The sequence below is a fragment of the Vicugna pacos genome, chromosome 11 (genome assembly GCF_048564905.1).
Source record: "Vicugna pacos chromosome 11, VicPac4, whole genome shotgun sequence".
Lineage (NCBI taxonomy): Eukaryota > Metazoa > Chordata > Mammalia > Artiodactyla > Camelidae > Vicugna > Vicugna pacos.
This window is the reverse complement of record NC_132997.1, coordinates 67,181,966-67,191,695: the sequence shown is the minus strand read 5'-3', so window position 1 is coordinate 67,191,695 and position 9,730 is coordinate 67,181,966. Positions and strand designations below refer to the sequence as shown.

The 9,730-nt window shown below is 35.1% G+C and overlaps 1 pseudogene; it reads right to left on the bottom strand.

Annotated features, from left to right (window-relative positions):
• Positions 1-1,429: 1,429 nt before the first annotated feature.
• On the bottom strand, positions 1,430-1,526 carry LOC116282458 (U6 spliceosomal RNA; annotated as a pseudogene).
• Between the last annotated feature and the right edge of the window lie 8,204 nt (positions 1,527-9,730).

Below are 9,730 nucleotides of genomic sequence, written 5' to 3'. Positions count from 1 at the left end.
TGTCCTTCATATGTGCTTCTCAGACCTGCCTTTTGCCTAACATGATATTTTGCATGTGGCAGGTGCTCTATAAATTGTTTTTAATCAAATGAGATTTGTACATTGTACAAGCAGCACCTATACAAATTATTATTCAACTGCCTTTATGTTGTTATTCAAACATTTTCACGTTTACCACATAAAGCATTGTGTCAGAGATCATAAAGGAAAAATGAAATTTGAGATGAACTACCTAACCCTCATGACATGTGGTTATCACTGTATTATTTTTTAATGTTCTTAAGTTACCTGCTACAGAATATAGTATAATCTTTTTCTGGGAATCAATATTAAACATACTGACCTTCATTACTCTGAACACATCCCTCTGGAAAGTTAAGGCAATCTTTTCTCTTTTCTGTGTATCTGAACTCTCTCCCATTTTCCCTAATTTATCATAGATTACTGCTAGTGATTCTGAAACCTCATTTTCAAGTTCCTTCAGTACTCTGAAAATTAATTTGTTTGGATCTTTCAGGTAAATATTCTCTTCCTTGCCTCTTCTCATTCAAAGCTCTTACATCAGTGATCCTCAAAGTGTGGCCTGCAGCCCCTGCAGAATATTGAGACCCTTTGAGAAAACAACTAACGGCATTTGTTGTCGGTAATAAAATTCAAGCTTTGGGGTAAAAAAATAATATTTTGAAAAATCTATATCTGCCCCCAGGAACTTGACAGTTTCCCAATATTTAAAGACTTTTTTGATAAGCCCAGAGTGATATAACAAATGTGATTTTTTTTCTTACATTGTGTAAGGATATGTGTCAACATTTGGAAGACCTAACACAACTCAGTGAACCAATATTTTCCCAATAACCCATGAACGATGTTACAGAATCGTACATGGGTAAAAGATCCATTCAAAGAACAAGATAAACCAATGTGTTTGCATTAAACAGAGTACAAAAAGTTCACTGAAGATTTCCAATTCCACATTGCAACTTGATGGGTTTGGTAGTATCAAATAAAAATATCTACAATCATCTGAAAAGGCTATTAACATACTTCTCCCTTTTCTAACTACATATCTATGTGAGGCCATATTTTCTTCATATATTACAACCAAAACAACATATAACAATGGATTCAGTGTAGAAGTATGTATGAAAATCCAACTGTTTTCTAGTAAGACAAGTAATAAAGAGATTTGAAAAAAACATTTTTCAAAAAAAGCCACCTTTATCACTAAACTTTTGTTTTGGAATGCATAGCCATCTTCATTAAAAATGTTATCTATGTTAACATGTAAAGAGTTTATCATTTTTTTAATTAATAAATATATGTCAGATAATAATGTGTCAGTTTTAATTTCTTTTTTCTAACTATAAAATTTCTTTCTTTTTTTTTTTTTGTATTGACGTATAATTAACCTACAACACTATGTTAGTTTCAGGTGCTGGAACACGTCATGAATTTGCATGTCATCCTTGTGCAGGGGCCATGCTCTGTGCCATTTCAATTTTAATATTGTGCTGCCGAAGCTAGTACTCAGTTTTAGTTTTTAATGTGGTAAATATCAATAGGTTTAATCACACAAACAAAAGCATTTTGAGGTCCTCAATAAATCTTAAGAGTGTAAAGGAATCCTGAGACCAAAAAACTTGAATAGTGCTCCTCTTACCACTGTCAGACCCATTCCAGTTTGAAGACTATGCTCTCTTAAAGAAAATTAAAGGTTTCATTAAGTTTTTATGGAAAGTAACATACACAGCACGGTTGTTAATGGCCCAGGCTTGGCAATCAGATTGACCTGGATTTAAGTCCTAGCCCTACCACTTACTAGTTTTGCTATGTTCAAGTTATTGAATCTTTCTGTACCTCAATTCCTCATCTATCAGATGGATGTAATCGTACTTCCTACCTTATGAGAATTAAATAGCAAAGCTTGTTGCACTCTTAAATCCAGAATAACCATCACCATTACAAAAATTAGTACTACCTTTTGAGAGTAATATGGTGCTAATATAGCAACGGGAGGTATTGTAAAGCCTTGAAATTCTCTTCCTTCATCAGGAAGTCGTTTTTCCAAATGAACTGCAACGCTAGTTCAGTTCCTCTCCAAGCCAACCTAGAAATCCATTACGATTTCTGGGTACTATAAACCTCAATCATCGAATATTTTTCTGTTGTAAAGCTGAAAAGCATGTATTGTGCCTACACGATGGGTCAATTTTCTTACATCTCTGTAATAACATCCATATTTGGGAAAAGGCCCAATTGCAAAGGCGGACTCAAAGAGTTAACATGAGCAGGTGAGCAAAGTGATTACCAAGCACTGACTCTGAGGATGAGCTTAGCTCTCCCATCACTAGACTGCTTCTACTGCAGGTACACAACTTACTAGACCCACTCAGAGAACTTTTCTCTGTCAATACCACTTTGGACATCGTAAGTCACAGAGCATTTGAAACATGTTTTTTTATGTATTAACCCTGTATAAAACACTGTGGTAGAAAATTCACATAATCATCATGGTTGGACCTATGATAATGCTAATTCTTTATTCAATATAATTGATAAACAGCAGGAACATCTTCATATATATCTGAGGGAGCCAGATGAATGTATTTGCATGAATATCTTACTAAGGAACCTATAGCTAATTATAATCAAATACATTTTGTTTTTCAAACACTCATTCACCTTTAAGACTTTGAAGTCGTCATTAAAACTGGACATTTATTAATTTAACTTTAAGTTTGCTGACTCCTATCATTTCCATTTTTTCTGTTGCCCATTTAGTGGTTTTTATTTTTAATATCAGTGTACTTTTTGCTATAACATTTCCATGTGGTTCTTTTTATAATTTCTGTTTCTCTGCTGAGAACTTATATCTTTCCATTCAATTCAAGGGTGTTTATGTTTATCTAATGGAGCATAATTATAATAGTGGCTTTTGCATTTGACAATTCCAACATCTGGGTTATCTCGAGGTTGGAGCCTTGATTTTTTTTTCCATAGTAATTGGTCACATTTTCCTGGTTCTTCCTAGCTAAGTAATTTTAGAGACTGAGTCATATTAACTCTGAGTCTTGTTGGACTTTTCTAGAAAATATTTTGTTTGTTAAGCAATCAACCCAGTTAAGCTCACACTGTAAATTCTGTCTCACCTTCTGCGAGTGGCGGTTCCGACCTGAGTTTCATTTTCAAAGACCTTGCTATGGTGCCTTGGGTCCATCCCATGCATGCCAGCTCAAGACTGAGCCCAGGACATGTGGAAGTTTATACATAGAATTAGAGGATCCCGGTTTCCAGCTTTCAGGATTTTCGTCAGCATCTCTTCAAGATTTTCCCACTCTCCCCAACCCCATGCTCTCTGGCCCAAATGAGACTCTTTTTTCTGTTTCTTCTTGCCAGAAAGCTAGACTTGTCTGAGTTTTAGCTACTCATACCTCCAACGCTATGCAGCTCTGCAAGAGGGGCCCACCCTTAAGGCAAAGCTATAAGAGAAAAGAGGAAAAAGTGGGAAACATCCTCATATACGTTGCTTTTCCAAGCATCGACTCTCCTTTACAATCTGCCTGCCTCTGTTTACTTTTCAGAATTCTTAGGTATGTGTTTTTCACATTTGCTCCAGAGGTTTTTAGTTTGACGTCATTAGTAGGAAAGATGGACTTGAGTGGGTTGAGTCCACCTTGGTTGGAGCCAGACGTTCCCCTGACTACTTCTCCAAATGTCACCTTCCACCACTCTCCCCTGTCACTTAGTCCAATCCGCCGTCCTTCTTACAGTTTCCTAAATGGCCAAGTTCGTTTCTACAAGCCATTGCACTTGCTCTTCCCTCTATGTGAAGTCTGTTTCCTCACTCTAAAACGGCCCGTTCTGACGTCTACACTACTGTAATTCCAAATGGACACAGAAGGCCTGCAACACATATTTGCTGAATGGCCGGTTGGCCTGCTTAACTGACAACCATTAACTTTGAACTGTCTGGGTATTCCAGTCCAAGCAAAAATAAGGTGCGAGTTTATTCAGTCGATTTAATACTAAACTAGTAAATACAAGGGCTCTCATTCTGAGTCTTGATTTAAAAAAAATGCATGCCAACATCTTACCATCTTACCTGTAAAGAACTTTGCAAGAGAGTTGTTTTCTCTTCTATGGCTCAAACAATTGTGAAAGACTTCTCTTAGCTATTCATCCTGCAGGACTTAGAGCTTGTACTGAAGCCTGCTTTTCTTCCGTCAGTAATAAAGAGTATCCGCTTGACTCCATTACCCACTGGTTGTTTAGGCTTTTGGATTTCGTTCGCTTTGTAAATTTGACTGTTTAACAGGTAGCAGACTGCCGTGTTCAAACCCAGTTCCACTTAACAGTTGTCAGACTTAGGAAATTTAAATACTCTGACCTTCAGTTTTTGTGCATAGAATGAGATAAGATTACCTACCTTGAAGGGTGGGGAAAGCATGTGAAACACCTCCCACAGCGTCTGGCACATACTTCAGGCTCAAGAGAATGGTGCTTCTTATTTTCCTGTCCCTCTACCAACCCTCCAGTACTAAGAATTAGTTTGCGCTCCCCCTTGCTTCTTTTCTTCCTGCTTCCCTTCTTCTCTTTCTTCAGCTTCCTCTCTCTCTCTGTGCTCTTTTATTTTGGTCTCTAGGTAGCTGACTTATCACAGAATTTCCATTAATTTTAAATATATGTGTTCAGGTTTTCTGAGGTAGAACTGTGTTTAACTTCCTTGAGAAATACTCAAGTAGCTTCAGGCTTTCAAGTACCTCCTCGCCAAGAATTTACTCCAGTAAATCATGTTCATAGTGATATTTTTGTTTTAACACCATTGGATCTTTTATAGAAACAATGGCTTTGGTCTTCTCCAAGAACAGCTAACTACATTAAATGATGTCTGCTGAGTCCGGCAAAGGGAAATTTTACCTTATACGTACTTTTACCAAAGACTAAAACTTATTTTCCCTTTTGAACATTCATTTAATATACAGTACCAATAATCATAACAAGCCCATGCGTTACGCATGTGAATTGTAATGGCTGTATACAGTAAGCGCAGTATTAGCTAATCAGTTACTTAAAGAACACGTATAGTTCCCTTGTTGAGGATAACCATGTAAAGTGCGGGGCTTTCCTGCCAAAGATATCTTCATGGAAGTATCAAATAAAACTAAGAAGTTGCTGATTTTCACATCCACTTGTGAAATTTAAATACATTTCTCTTCCTTATAGATAATAAGGATTAGAAAACTAGGAAATCTCTAATTTCAAAAACATGGTTATAACGGAAAAGGCAAGCATAAACATAGATGCTTAGAGAATATTTTTACAGATTATGTTTTTGGTGAGTTTCACAACATCTAAAGGTCACATTTACCTGTGAATATGTTAAATAGAAAAATACAATTACATTTACCCCAGGTCTCAGGTATTCCAAGAAGAGTAAATACTATAGTAAAAACATGGCTTCTTTCCTTGAAAATTTAGGAGGCTTATTTATCAATGTTTGAAGGAGCAATTCACAACACTATTGGAATACATGGACTTCCACATTCCAATGAAGTAGGCTCAGGAGATGTTCAACTAAGTGAAGTTTAACCCTTAGGCCAAGACCAAAGGATATATGCAATATATTTTTTAATTTACATGACAGTTAATCTCACTTTGGAGAAACCCATTCAGCTACTTTAAATTCTTTCTCAAGCAAAGTAAAAATGCCTCCGCCACCAAAAAGCCTTAGATGTAGAATAAAAACAAAATGCAAAATTGCCAAGGAAGTGTCTTTAAAAACACTTAAAATCCTATTTTAAAATGAAGCATTAAAAGAAAAAAGGCTAATAGTTAATGTTTTCTTTCAAAATTTCATGTGCAATTACACATACCTGCCCTGATGGGAGGAAGAAGCTGGTAACTAGCAAATACCAGTTAAAAATGTCCTGATAAATAGTTGCAAATTTCTACTGTATCAAATTTTTCCCTCGATCACAAAGTTAAACTACTTGGATCTTGAAATGGGGTAGGAGGAGAGGTGGGGGTTCCCTTTTTGTGAAAAAATATTTCTTCCACTATTTAGGTATTTATATGTTTCCAGAGGTTTTTGCTTATAACTTAATATACAGCACTAGGCCATAAATTTCACCTTTTGTTTCTCAAGTAACTCAAAATTTACAACTTGTTTCCCATCAATAAATCATAAGTGACATTTCCTTTCAGCTTTCCAGAGATGTTTAAAGCCATAACAGAACTTTAACTTCTACTGAAAAGTGATATCAAGTATTTCCAAAACACACATATTAAGAGTTAAAGAAAAATTTTAAAATGAGCTCAACTCTGAGAATAAAGAGAAACAGATTGTTTACACAGATTTTGCCAAACCAATTTAGAAAACAATGTAACTTGGAGCGTTATGACTATTTGGGATGGTATTCTTAAATATTCTCCATAGATACACCAATAATCATCTTAAAAACTCAGGAATTAATAGAGTTGTAAAAGGTGAGAATGAAACTTTATAGAGGATAGTCATCCTTTATGGAGGATTTCATCTTGCTAATTGAAAGGATGAAAAAATTCTAACTACTGTTTCAAGGGTCCGTGCATCAATTCTTACATTCCCAGTGAGGCCTATTCTAGACTTAACTTATTTGACACTGCAGTCTCTTTACTCTGCATACCTGGTCTTCCTTACCATGTTCCATTTTCCCCCCATAGCACTTATGACCTTATCTGTGGTGTGTTTATTGTTCATCATCTATTACCCCTTGCTAAAATGTAAGATCCATGAAGACAGGAATGTGCTGTTCATCCATTTGTATCCCAAGCATCTAGAACAGTGCCTGACATAAATCAGGGGCTCAGTAACTACTGAGTGATCTGCAATTTAGTTTCTTTACTGCACCATGTTGTTTAGAGATGCCACTTTTCATTTTGCTTCATTCTTAACTCCCTCTTCCTTGCTCAAGAAAGCTTTCCCTGATCCTTCCAAAGCATTAGTCAGATAATTATGCTATGGTAACAAATTGCCCCCAAATCTCAGTGTAAATGAATGTTTCTTGCTCATGCTAATTTCTAATACACTCAATGTGGGAGAAGGAAGAATATGAGGAAGTTCTGCTCCATATGGTCACTCAAGCCCCTGGGTGGACAGAGCTGCGCCATCTAGAACATGTCATGTTCTTGGTCACTGTAGCAAAGAGAAACTAAAAGATTGTACAAGGGATTTTATTTTCAGTGCCTTTCCTCTGAAGTGTCACATAACTTTCACTGCTATTTTGTTGGAATAAACTAGTTACAATGGTCCCATCTAACCTTAAGGGGGTGGAAATTTAGAGGAGCATATGGAATGTTTGGTAATCATTACAGTATCACATATTATAATTATTTTAATAAAGTCTATTTCCTCTAGAATTGAAACACCTCAAAGGCAAGAAAGGGTGTCTGTTTTGATCTCTAATGTATTCCAAACATCTGTTATACATAGCAGGGGCTTGATAAACATTCATTGAATAAAAAGTTTAAAACCAAATGTTGAAAATAATTAATCTTTTTAATTTTTTAAAGAAAAAATACTCTCCATAGGAAAGCATTTCTTTTTTACGTCCATCAGTAGCCAAATGGAATTTGATATAAACATTTCAAATATACCAACTTTGGTTAAATGCACAACTTAGAAAATAACTCATTAATGCACACATCAAGATGCTACCAATAAATTCATTAATAACCAAGATTCATTACTATATGTCAAAAGTCATCCAGGGTTAACCTTATTTTCATTACAGTGAACTGTAAAATTCCAGTGAGCACTGTTTGCCTGAATCAAACTATTTAATCTCTAAAATTGGAGTTTGGCACACTCAAGACACCTAATTTACCCACCCACCTACCCACACCCCACTACACACACACACACATGCACACACACACACATATAAATTGCCCATGAGGGCATTTGAGCAATTTAATGGAAAAACAAAATAGAAATTGAAAAAGCATTTGTAAACGTGAGATATCATTTAGACCACTGTATAGAGTAGGCAGAAAATCCTAAATGTATACATAAATAAAAGTCAGTAAATGATAACCTGCAAAAAGCCACATCTAAACATTTTAAGAATTTCACTACAGTAAACAGATTGGACTCACTGAAACACTAGAGCCACGACTACAAGCCTTGCTCCAAGACAAACAAAATCTCTAACCATTTTAAGGACAGATGACAATCCACATGCAACAAATGAGATATAAATTACTTTTAATTTAAAAATGAAAAATATAAATCCTTGTTAAACATTTCATTTAAAAATATGCAGCTTTATTTTAAAATGTGGTAATGCTCAAAGATGGCAGTTGACTTCACTTATATACGCAAAAGTGTTCTTAAAATATCAATATATCAGTTTGTTATGCACTGCCCTCCAACTAAATTTTTTTTCCATCAAAATTCTCAAACAACTGTCAAAAAGAGTTGCATATTCTAAGCCCATCGCTTATAAACAAGGTTAAGTTCCAGAGCTGAAGGTGAACCACTCATGAAACACCGTTTTTGATGTGATAAAAGTCTCACGGGCACACAGATTTAGAGACAACTAAATGATAAACCAGCAGGAACTTTTTTTTCTTTTTGCAGGTGTTAAACTAATTCACTCTAAATTGAGCGACTGTTTGGGAACTGTAAAAAGTGAAAAGCTCATTCTTCTTTTCCAACCTATAAGGGAAATAGAAAGGTGATGACCGTAACTACTAACATAGTGTTTCACACACTGTTTAACTATTTAACACAATTCCAAGATGCAAATGTTTGAAATGGTTTTTGAAGAGAAATATCTACAATGTTAAGCTTGGCTATACTAAATAAATGTTAACTGTTTTATTTACTTACACACGTATTATTCTGATGCCAGTAATATTTAAACATCCATGATTGACCCACTGAATTGGAAAGGGCTCCCAATAACTGCACATGATCTGCATCTGCAGCATTAGAAATAACCCAATCACTGTCCATTTTCTGAAGTAATTCAATATTCTACAAGTCCATGATAGAAATACTAAGCTTAAAGACTTTGAGAGTATAAACAGTACAAATTTCATTTTTCAAAGAAAATATATACATGAATATACAGAAAAAACGATTGTATAATCACTAAAGTATTAACAATGGCTATGTTTCCAGGCGGTGGGATTATACGTGATCATTTTGTTGCTGTTATGGGAAAGTATTCTCAAAATAGCTAACTTAACCAAAGGGCATTACCACCAATGAAATTTTGTCCTTTCTGACTTCACATTATAAACTTTTAAAGCTACCAACAAATATGAATTTGTCAGAGTGACTACATATATTCTGATATACTTGTAAGAAGGAAGATCTCTTATAATATGAAAAAATAGAAAGATCATAGTCATAAAATAATAGATTTGCTCTAAAATTAAAAACTGATAAGCAGCCTAATCTTTAGGCTTCCTATAGATACGTAATTCTACAGGAAAATCAGTCTCCAACACCTCATCTTTCAAAGTTTTAAAATATTTTTCTCTATTATCTTTTTTGCTAGCTTTTTAGGTACTGTCCTTATACCAGTCTGGACTGAGTATTATTGTTTCCATTCACAAACATTTCTCTCTGCACTAGCAACAGTACTGCTAATCAAAACTTATACTCAAGCCATTTAATACTTAGTTTTATATGTGTGGCTAATTATCTGGCAAGAAGAAGGGAACAAGAAGAGTTTCAAAT